A 12,661-nucleotide genomic window follows, 5' to 3' on the forward strand; every position below is an offset into this window, starting at 1 on the left:
TACATTCATATAGCTGTGAAGAGGCACAGCTGTGATTTAAGCCAGGATTTTCTGACTTCAGAGACCATGCATTTTCTCCTCTACAAGAAGTTTGCAGCATGTAGTATGAGGATTTCTGGAGGGCCCATAGTTAGTATGAAGGCTTTACAAACCCATGCTAAGGTTGTGCTAAGCTTGTCTGTAGATTGGATACATGCACACACACGTCCTATGTTCATATGTATGCTATGATTAACACACACAAATTTAAGAAAGCATAGGTTCACGATTAGGACTTTGTAATCCATGTGTTCTGACCATGGTGTTGTTTCTAATGTTCAGGTACCAGCAGTGCAATTACTCTTAAGAGGAACTCCATTAAGATATTTGAAGTTAAAAGAGTTTTCACATTTGAAATGTTTTAGGCATAATAGTTAGTTATATGAGCTCATAGCCTCTGTGATAAGTGGGACTATGCCTATTATGCATGAATTGACTAGTACATAATTCTTGTACCAAGTGGAAGATTATTGGGGTGAAGAATCTGTGGTGTTATGGACAGACACCATGGGAGGGGGACAGGCAGGCTCTATGTATGAAGTATCTTGTGCCTGGATATGCATCATAAATATCTAACAACAGTTTTAATGGAGGGAAAGAACACCCAGAGGAAATTAAAAGCAACAGCTTTGGCTATGGAAATATGGATACCTAAATTGCTAAAGTCTTTTGTAGGGTTTGAGAAGTGTGATTTCCATTAAGACAATGGGAATCACATGGCCCTCACCCTGAGAAAGTGTGTGAGAATTTCTCCCTCAAGGGTTAGATGAGTTATGAGCATTTGAAAAGAGGAAATTTAGAGTTAATTTTCCAACTCACCATTACACTGGGGACTGTTGAAGAGGAGGAAATCCTATTACTGACTCTATGGGACAGTGTACGAGAAGTAAAGCTAAACAAGTTTTTCCTTGTGTCTTCAATGACATGGTGCCTCATGAATGAACCATATGAGATATCTAGCAACTCTCTCTTTAATGCCACTCAATTTTAAGCCTCATTTCTAACTTGAATTATGCACTGTGTTTGTAATTTAATTTTATGTCTGGTTTTAGTGATTACTTAAATCACATTTGTTGATTCAGAATTACAGTGAAAGGACTTGAGTGAGTAGTGAATCACTGTGGCCTCTTAGGGTGAGGATTTCAAATGTCATTTTAGCTTAAGAGCATTTCTTCCAATGAAATCTGATGTCGAGTCCAATGTCTACATAGATGGCTGCTCTGGTCGAGGCAGAATGAACGCCCACCCCCTAACGGAACCTTTCCTCTCCAGTCTTGCCCCCACTGTGGCCTTTAAGACACCTCTGAGGAACCCTTAGGTCGGGAACCAGTTTAAAAGCGACTGCTCTAGGGGGGTCTGGGTGGCTCAGTCAGTTAAGCACCTGACTCTTGATTTGGGCCCAGGTCATGATCTCATGGTTTGTGACTTTGAACCCCACATCAGGCTCTGTTCTGACAGTGTGGAACCTGCTTGGGATACTCTCTTTCTCTCCCTCTCTCTCTCTCCCCCTCCCCTGCTTATGCTCACTCTCTCTCTTAAAATAAATAATAATTAATAAACTTAAAAAATACGACTGCTATGGAACCTTTTAATTCTTTTACAGGGATAAATTTCCTATATAATCATTTCCCAAACAGATTTTCATTCTAATATAAACCTCGATGTACCTTTCCTTTTCTGATTTTTTTTTAAAAAATAAAGGAATTATTAGTTATCATCAAAGAGATAGCAGCTTTCTTAACAGTCTATCAGCTTCAACTGATTGTGGGAAACTAATTCTAAGAATTTAAAGACTTTACTGTACATCACTACACTTTTATGCAATTAAAGAATATTGGAGGAGGATAGAAATATTATAATAATATAAGTTAAAACATACCCATTTGAATTGATAATAAAAATCAATTATTTAGCACACTGTATATGTACCAGACACTCTACCTACATTTTTTACTCATTTATCTCTTATAGCATTGCTATGAGCAGGTCATTATTATGTCCTCTGTACAAATGAGGAAACTGAGGCTCAGGAAGGCCGAGGTAATATGGTAGTACCTGGCAGAGCTGAGATGCCATCTTGTTTGTCTCTGGTTTCTTACCTGTACTCTTCCCATAAATCCACTTGTCTTTATATATATGCTGATTTATATATTCTGTCAGTGTCCTTCAGATCTGTTTGTATGTGTTTGGAGGAGACATGTATTTGTTCTAAAATAGTGTTCAGAATAGTAAAGTTATGCTAACATTGATTACATTCTGATTGAGTCTCAAAAGGGGAACAATCATATGCCATTTGTAATGGAAATGATCATTTTTAACTTATTTTGGTGGGTTCCTCATGATGGAATTTTTGAGGATTTCTACAGTAGGTTATATTGTTAATGCATTTAGGATCCCTGGGAAGCAAATTATCTCTGTAGGTTAGCGTACAGGTGAAGACAAATGCAGACAGAAAGTTAAAGATCTGACAAGTCAGTGTTTGGGAATTTGAGTGTGTGTGTGTGTGTGTGTGATATTTGCACACTAATGCTGTACAAGAAATAGTGCAAGATTTTTATGATTGCTGTTGAGCTTACATTGGTCATTTATTATATCATAGTGTCTCTCAGAAGAAACACCTCATGGGGTGCCTGGGTAGCTCAGTTGGTTGAGTGTCCGGCTTCAACTCAGGTCATGATCTCATGGTTTGTGGATTCGAGATCCTCATTGGGCTTTGTGCTGACAGCTAGCTCAGAGCCTGCAACCTGCTTCAGATTCTGAATCTCCCTCTCTCTCTGACCCTCCCCTGCTCATGCTGTCCTTCTCTCTGTCTCTCAAATAAATAAATAAATAAATAAATAAATAAATAAAAGAAGAAACACATCTCAATCCCATGTTCCACTTCAGCCAGTACTCCATTTCTCTAATTAAAAAGCTCTTGGAAAGGATCTCTTCTCCACTGAAATAACTGTGGTTTGCCAAATCTCATGGTTCATTCTCAGTTCTCATTTTACTAGGTCTCTTGGCATCATTTGAAACAGTGTATCACTTCTTCCTTCAGGAAGCCTTTTTCTTTTCTTGGCTTCCATGATGCCCCACACTCCTCTCTCGCTGGCTCCTCCTGCTCCTTTGGTCTGCTTCTTCTTTTCCTGAGAAGACCCCCTTCCAGTTCTTGCCTAATTCTCCTCTCTCATTATTTACTTCTCTCTTTTCCCACTCTCTGCCCCCCCCCCACTGGCCTTACTCATTCTTGGCCACACCATGTTTTTCATACCTTAAATCTTCTTTCTTTGCTTTCCCCTCCATCTGACATGTCTCCCTCCTACAGCTGCATGGCTAACTCTTACTTCATTCATGTCTCTGCTCAAATATCATTACTCTGTCCCTCAACTCAGAGTCATTCTGAAGTCCCCCACTTTGCTTTATATCTATTTAAGGAAAGTATCATGATCTGAAATTATATAATTATTTGTTTACTTATTTTGTCTCTCTACCCTGCCAGTTTGTAAGCTTCTTGAGAGAGGGACTTAGTTCATCTTGTGCCTCACTGTATCCCTAATGACTAACCAGTGCTTAGCATTTAGGAAGGGCTCGAAGATATTTAACAAAATAATATATTTATGTGCTAAATAGCCCCATGTGAAGTGACAGTGTTGTAATAATTAACTTTATACAGATTAGCCACATTGATTTTCTATTTTTTACTTTGTTAGTTGTGCAGTGGTGCTGTAGACCTAATATATGGAATTTGTAAACTCAGTCCTGATTTTACAACCTTATACATTGTGTCTTCAGGTTTCAATTTCCTCCCATTCCTGTGTGTATGTACTTTAGTGTAATAGTTTTCCTTTGAAACAATGTGGATGTATATTCATACATATATGAATCAACAGTGATATTTTTGGCTTACTTATGTATCTATTTTACCCAAGCACATATACATACACTCACTGGAGCATGAAGCCCATGAAGAAATTGAAACCAGATGACATATGAAGAAATCCCCAAAGGTAAAGCACCAAATCCTTCTTTCAGGAGAAATAGTTTCCATACCGAACAATGGATATACACATTGGCTTCCACAGTAGCCCAAAGATAGATTTTGCTGTTCTAAATTATAGCTAGGAATGCACTCACCCACTAACAGTGTTTTCAATTAGGCAAATAACCAAATCAGGATTATCTGTTTAATTAGTAATACTGTACAATGTAGTCCTAACTAATTTAGAAGGCAGTCTTTTGCAATATAGTGGGCAACTTGTATATATTTCTTTCTAGTAAGATAGTCAAAGTCAATCAACAGAGCTTTGCATGGTGCAAGGGCATAAAAAGTTTATTGATTTCACTCCATAGAGATTTTAGTAAAGCAATTGAATAAAAAATGCAAAAGGCGTATACGAGAGAAAGACATGTCTTCAATATGGAAAAGAGGATTTAGGTGTGACCATCTGTGGGCATTTCTCCCAGTCAGACATGTTGATGCAGCCTTTCTAAAATAGCTGGTTTCAGATGGTTCTTTGGACTTATCCTCTTTGACATGGTGGTGGTAACATTTCTCTTTTAGAACATTAAGTCACTTATTGTGTAATGGGTACAATGGATACCCCTGATTATTCTTGATCATTTCATTCTCTTTATTTTATCTACTCCCAGAAACACTTTAAGTATGTATTACTTTTATATATAGAAAACCTGTCATTGAGAATTGAGAGAACTACTAGAAAATGGATTGAACTTTCTTTGTGTGGGAATCCATGGTAGATCTGAGATCCTCTGCCATCTCTGTGTGCAGGGTACATCCAATTCAGTCAAGTGTGCATAATTAGGAAATCTCCAAAGAGGTATCCACAGTATGGACTTCTCTAAATGTACAAATGTAAAACAGATGAAGTAGCATTTTTACACAATGTCTGTTTATTCATGACTGTAAAGGAGTATGCCCATTGTAAATTTAGCACACTGTTTAAGATATAAGTGGATTCTCAGAAGGTGCACAAGCACGTTGCTAGGAATGATAGATGGCCTTCTCTGAGATGAATAAGTGTGGTAAACATATACCTTTTGGTCACATATAATTTGTCTGCCAGACAATGCCTAACTTCACCCCATCCCTCATTCTCAACCCATCTCTGACCCTACCTCATTCCAGACCCCACTTAATCCTTGTGTTCTACCCCAGGGGGTGGGATCTACAGTAGGGTGAGGTGCAAGGCTGTGGAGTGATTTTAGAATGGGAAGAATATATCTGTTTCACACATTACTTGTTAATGGAAACAGCTGAAGGTTTAATGCTTTGTTTTGGGGGCCGTATTTAAAAATCCCCTGCATGGAAACAGCTGCATCAGTGCATAGCTGTGTCAAAACAGCCCTGTCAGAAATGACATGTATGCACATATTTTTTTCCACACTATTTTAGACAAACCATACCTTCCTATATATTTCTTTTCTCCACAGGAACATGTTTTTATATATATAGTATAACATATGCCTACTAGACAAGTTTCAAAAGTATAAGGATAAAATTGGATGCACACTTGATACATTACTATTCAAAATAAATCATATTATCACTTTTGGGACTCTATTCACCTGGGATATCCCAGGCCATAGTCTGTGTTTCTGGGCCTTATGGCTGTAATATTTAGAATGTAATAGGGAAATCTGAAGAATTCACTTTGCCTTAAAAAACAATCCCTTTGGGGCACCTGGGTGGCTCAGTCGGTTAAGCGTCCAGCTTCTGCTCAGGTCATGATCTCATGGTTCATGGGTTCAAGGCTTGCATCAGGCTCTGTGCTGACAGCTAGCTCAGAGCCTGGAGCCTCCTTCAGATTCTATGTCTCCCTTTCTTTCTGACCCTCCCCTGCTCGTGCTGTCTCTCTTTGTCTCTCAAAAATAAAAATTAAAAACATAAAAAATTTTTAAAAAAATAATCCCTTTGATGAATTTAGGAGATGAGAGAGCAAATGCCTATACCAGACCCTCCCAAAATGTTTAATTTTGGATATCACCCATAAATTCAATAACCAGCAACCACCCTTCCCCTACCATGTGCAATATGATGGATTTTAAAATCTCTATTGCTTTTCTTTAATGTTTTACATTATAAAATGGAAATAAGCGCACTGCATTTTAATCTTCTAAAATTGAAATGAAAGAGGTCAGATGACACTTACTTGTTATGTACCAAATTTTTGAAGATTGATCTTGGCCATGATTTAGACATTTATGATGGAATTTGGAGGTTTATGTGCAATGTTACTTCTCAATTTTAGAATGTACACAAAGCCGCATAGGTACTGAATAACTGCATGACCTTGGGTGAGCCACTTAACCTTTTGAGGATCAATCTCCCCATCTTCAAAATGAGAATAATAACATTTGTCACCTGGCACTGTGGGGAGGATTAAACTTGTAAGCAGGAAAAACATTCAGTCCAGGGTAAGTACTCAGTCCTATGGGCCTCCTAATTCACCAAACTTGAAGGTCCCTGAAGCCCTACTTCTCTCATTCATGGCCCTGAGTTGAGGTTTTCTGGGTACTTTTTCCTACATTTAGTAGCTCTCAGTCTTTGTTCTTGGTTTGTCTTGGAGTAATCTGATTGCCACAGTAGAGTGATCTTCAGCCCTTCCAGGCATTTCTCCAAACTTGCCAGAACAGAGACTTGAGACCTTGATGGAGGCACAAGTTGAGTCCCACCCCCACTCCCCTACCCCCACGCATCCTCATGCCAACCTAGATTCCATTTGTAAACATGTTGGGTGGGAGCCTGTAGTTATACAATTAAGAGACGCCTACAATTCAGGGTAGGTAACACATCAGCATGAATGACGTACAGAAGGAAAAGAAACAAAATTCAGAATTCTGCCCATTCCCTTATAGATGGTCATCTTATGAAATGGGGCTGGGGTAGAGTGAGGTGGGAAGGTGGCATCTGATTTGGAGAAATGAAGAAATGGGAAAGACTGAAAGTCCTTTGCAAATTCTACAACTTCACCATAACTAGTCCCATTTATCTTCAATCAAAATGCAGCCATGGAAGGGAGCTATTCCATATCATATACAGGAAAATGGAAAATTTGCTTGCATATCCTTTATGCTTGGAGCTCTTTATAGCACATTCAAGTCATACTAAATATTCTAGAGTTTTTGACTGGCACCTAACTCAGTGAATGTTTTCACTGAAAGATTAATAATTATTCTTTCGCTATTTAAAATTGATGAATGTACTTCAGTTGAATAAACTTTCTCATTTTTGATGGCATGTATGTCAGATGAGCCCCTATCAATGTTCTCAACTTTGACTGCCCATTGGGGAAATTAAAAAAAAATACCACTGATGCCCGAGTCTAGCCCCAGAGATTCTAATTTAATTGGTCTGAGTCCTGCCTTAAGGAGCAAGAGTTTTAATGTTCCCCAGGTGATTCTAATATTTAGGCAAGGTTTAGAACTAATGGTCTAGATTAAGGGTTAAACTGCTTGGACAAAGACTGTAATTTATATAACCTGGCAAAATCCATACTTCCACTCATTTCACAGTGAAGTTTTGTTGAGAAACCATTTTCTTCAAGGCCCTTTGAACTCCAAGTTTGCTATTTGATGAAAAGATATTCTTACAATTTTATTGTTTGAATTGTGGTTAGAAGAAATCTATTCCAAATCTATTCTACAGAGAAGCACCAATTGGTGAGAGAATTCAGAAATGTTAGTACAAACCCCTTTACAACTGGTAAAAAAAGACACAGTGACATAAAAACAAATACAAAAAATTAGTGCACCTTCCGTAGAAGGTCACTAGATAGCATTACATTTTTTTGGAAGTTTGTTTATATACAACATCACATTTCATGTGTACAATGTAGTAATTCAACTTCGATATATATTATGCTATGCTCACCACCAGTGTCATGGCCATCTGTCACCATACCACATCACTGCAATTTCACTGACTATATTCCCTATGTTGTGACTTTTGTTCTGTGATTTATTAATTCATTTACTAGAAGCCTGTGTCTCCCACTCCCCTTCACCCATTTTACCCTCTTCCCATCTCGTTCCCCTGGGGTAATCATTTGTTTATTCTTTATAAGTCTAACTCTGCTTTTTTTTGTTTGTTTGTTTCTTCATGTGTTTGGTTTTTTAGATTCCACATTATGAGTGAAATCATATGGTATTTATTTTAGTAGGTAGCATTTTTTTTTAATGTGGCAGAGAACATGAATTTACTATCTTAACCATTTTTAAGTGTACTGTATAGTGTTAACTGTATGCACAAGTACAATATATCTCTAGAAATTTTTCATCTTTTATGACTGATATCTTATACCCATTGAATAACTATTGTCATTCCCTAACTCCCACCCCCTGCCAACCACCATTCTACTTTCTGTTTCTATGAGTTTGATTAGTTTAGGCGCCATACACTAAGTGGAATCCTGCAGTATTTGTCTTTGTGTGATTGGCTTATTTCACTTATCATAATGCCCTCAAAGTCCATCCATTTTGCATATGACAGGATTTCCTTCTTTTTCAAGGTCTAGTAATATTCCATTGTTTACATATATCACATTTTCTTTATTCATTTGCCAATGAACATTTAGGTTGCTTCCACATTTTGGCTATTGTGAATAATGCTGCAAAGAATATGAGTTGCAAATATATCTTCAAGACTAGATGGCATTTTATACTTATTAAGCAGTGAATCATTCTAAGCACATAAATGACCAAATATTCCCTAAGCAGGACTCAGAACAACCTGAATTCAAATTGATGTGCAAATGAAAATTGTATGGTGTCATTTGTCAACTTAGAAGACATGAGGAAGCTCAGAATTTGGTTCTTCTCTCTACTTTCTCCTAAGATGTGTTTGTAAATTTTCTTCTTCTTTTTTATTTTATCTATAAATTGTTCTGTTTAATATGATTGATCATTTTTTCTTTGTTTAAAAACAATCTTTTGCACAAGCCCACAAAATTAGAAATAAGAGGGGACTTACTAAAGACAAAGAGGAAATTAAAATAATTTTAAGAGAGTAACTTATTTGAACCTCTTCAGATAAGTTCAAATCTGAAAGAAATAAGTTTCTGGGAAAATAAAAATTACCAGTATTGTTCAGAAAGAGAATAACCAAATATATCATTTATTATGGATTATATATTGATAAATTTTCTGATATCAATTTCCCCTAGCTCAGATGAGTTTAAAGGTTCATTTTAGCATGCTTTCAAGGAACTTATAATTCCAATTCTGTTTAAATTTGAAGCCAGAGAGTGTAGGTATGCTTCTAAATTCTTCTTAAAAAGTTCTTAGGGCCACTTAAGTAGCTCAGTTGGTAGCTTAACTTTTGATTTCGGCTCAGGTCATGTTCCCAGGGTTGTGGGATCGAGCTCTGCTTTAGTCTCCACACTGAGCATGGAGCCTTCCTAAGGATATTCTCTCTCTCTCTCTCTCTCTCTCTCTCTCTCTCTCTCTCTCTCTCTCCCTCTCTCTCTCTCTCTCTCTCCCTTTCCCTCTTCCTCCCCCTCCCCCTCTGTCTCTCCCCCTCCCTCCCCCTGCCCTTTTCCTCTGCTCACTCTCTCTCAAATAAAAAAAAAATAAATAAATAAAAGCTGTTATAACAATGCTACCAAAACTACAAAAAGATGGCACCTAAAAGGAAACCATAGATGAATCTTCTTTATGAAAATCTGTAACTGTTTTTTATTTTTAGTTATTTTTAAAAGTTTATTTATTAAGGGTCAGAGAGAGAAGGAGAGAGAGAATCGCAAGCAGACTCTGTGCGCTGTCAGCACAGAGCCTGACTTGGGCTCAGTCTCATGAACCATAAGATCATGACCTGAGCTGAAATCTAGAGCCAGATGCTTAACTGACTGAGCCACCCAGGCACCCCTACCTGTAACAGTTTATTAAATAAAATATTAGTGTGACAGGTGACTTCTTCAATTATTTGAATTAAAATATTAAAAAATTTAAATATGTGTGCATGTTTTTCTCATCTCATTTTTCCCGTTGTAGTAAAGCAGGTGGCCAGCTCTGTGCTTCTTTGCCTCAGTGGAAGTTTGTGGCAATCTGGAGAGCCAGAGTTGCCTTAAAGGCACTCCCTTCCCAGGTCTGGCTTCTAAAAGCCAGGGCCTATTGAGGAGGTATTTTAGGGGTCTTGGAGAGGCAGAAAGGAGGGCCTCTGAGAGGAACTCGGAAATGGGAGAACGTTCCCCCAGACTACTCTTAAAGGAATGTTAGGGCTTGAGAGGGGAAATGAAATATGTGGGCTCCATGAGCAGCACAGTTCCTCACTTGCTCCTGGTCCTGGGAAGCACCTGCAATCAGACTGGTCTTACCACATTCCTGTTCTAAAAATGTGTATTTATTTATTTTGAGAGAGAGAGACAGACAGAGAACACATTTGGAGGAGGAGCAGAGAGAGAGAGAATATCCCAAGCAGGCTCTGTGCTCTCAGCTTGGAGGGAGGAGGGGCTCAAACTCTTGAACTGAGAGATTATGACCAGAGTGGAAATCCAAGAGTAAGAGAAGATGCTTCACCAGCTGAGTCACCCAGGTGTCCCTGGTCTTCCGGCTCTTCTCTTCATTCCATGTGGCAGAGGAGCAGCTGAGCCACTGCCGGGCCTGCAGGGAGCCTGTGAGGCAGACCCGGGAGCCTTGAGGGAACAGTGAAGAGTGAGAGCAGAGGCTGGAGCAGCCCTCCTCAAACCTTTGGTCCTCAGTCAGTAAGACCCCAAGCCCTTTATCCTACTGAGGGGAGGGTAGTGCAACCGTGGATGAGCACAGGGTATGAGATTTAAAGAAAATAAATATTTGTTTCTCACCTGAGTAAAACACCATTAAATTAGCAGTGAAATCCATCTTCACAATAAATTACAAATCTCCACAAAATGTAGTTTATTTCAATAATGTAGTAATTTTCAAGTTTTAAAACTTCACCAATATAACTCACTACATGAACTAAAAATGAACAAATTATGATTATTCCAATGAATGATAAGACATATGACAAAAATCAATACCTATAATTACTTAACAAACACATGTCTTTTGTTGTTAAAAAGCAATGCTGCAATGAATCATCTTGAGCATACATTTTCCCAAACTTTCTTCCCCCAAACCTTGGAGGTTGCCATAAATACCATTTCTACATTAGACGCAAAGATTTGAATTTTATTTCATACAAATAGATTAAAGTATATAGCTTTAAGAAACTTAGCCTCATACACACATCAGGCCGGTGCGTATCAGTTCTGTTGCTTCTCTTATTACCTTTCCAACTCAACAGGAAGACTATGCAAAATTTGCATAGTTTAGCTTTCCTATAAAAACAACTCCAAACCATGGGCACATGACATGTTTTGATATTAATTCTCTTCCTATGGAACTGGAAATCTCTAGGGTGTTCGATAGCAAGCAAGGCCAGTTAAGTCAACAAAAACCGACGTCTTTTGTTGGCTGTGGTTTTCACAAAGTGTCAACTTCACATTTTGTCTTTTTAATGATGTCTTCGAGCTCTTCTGCAGAGAATCAGTAAAGCTTGTAACTGTCAATTGAAATCAGTAGATACTGATTTTAGAATTTTCAATTAAGTACAAATTATACATTAAAAATATAATCTATAAAATTCTGACTTTCTAAGATTCCAAGTAGGATAGAACGTGTTCACTGATTAGCTATTAGGATTAATATTGGGTGATTGAACTGCCTGTGGGTGAGTCTGGAGAAGCCCAATAGTACCACACAGAGGCAGTAAAGTTGTTTTATTTCCCTATAAATATTGTGGAGATTACTAGCTATTTAAAAAGACTTTTGGGACACCTGACTGGCTCAGTTGGTGGAGCATGTAACTCGTGATCTCAGGGTTCTAAGTTCAAGGCCCACACTGGGTATGGAGATAACGTAAAAATAAAATCTTATGAAAAAAAAAAAGATTTTCAAATGTGTTTTCCTGGGAAAGAAAGAAAGGGAAAGAAAACATCTTTGGTACAATCCAACAGAATTTTGTGTTTGAGTCCCATAATGTAATTTTCTTAAGAGCATGGGTTACATGTAAAGAAAAGTTGCAAACAAAGTCATTGGGGCACCTGGGTGGCTCAGTCTATTAAGCATATGCCTCTTGATCTCAGTTCAGGTCTTGTTCTCAGGGATGTGAGTGTAAGCCCCATATTGGGCTCCATGCAAAAAAGTCATTAAGCAACATCTGATGTTAAGTTTAATAAATAATGAGGGCTTTATTTCTTTGGATAACTTAATCGGCTCTCCAAAGGTTTGCTTTTCTAAAGTATTGCTTTGTTCATAACTTCTCCTTGGTTCTTGGTATTAGGAAAGTTAGTGCGTCCCTGGGTTAACACAAATATAGAATAAAAACATTTTTCAGATGACATGATACTGTACATGGAAAACCCAATCGACTCCACCAAAAACCTTCTGGAACTGATCAACGAATTCAGTAAAGTCGCAGCGTACAAAATCAATGTACAGAAATCAGTTGCATTCCTATACACCAAAAATGAAGCAGCCGAAAGAGAAATTAAGAAACTGGTCCCATTCACGATTGCACGAAAAACCATCAAATACCTAGGAATAAACCTAACCAAGGACGTAAAAGACCTATATGATGAAAACTATAGAAAACTTATGAAAG

This window comes from Suricata suricatta, chromosome 1 (assembly GCF_006229205.1).
Source record: "Suricata suricatta isolate VVHF042 chromosome 1, meerkat_22Aug2017_6uvM2_HiC, whole genome shotgun sequence".
In the NCBI taxonomy this organism is placed as follows: Eukaryota; Metazoa; Chordata; class Mammalia; order Carnivora; family Herpestidae; genus Suricata; species Suricata suricatta.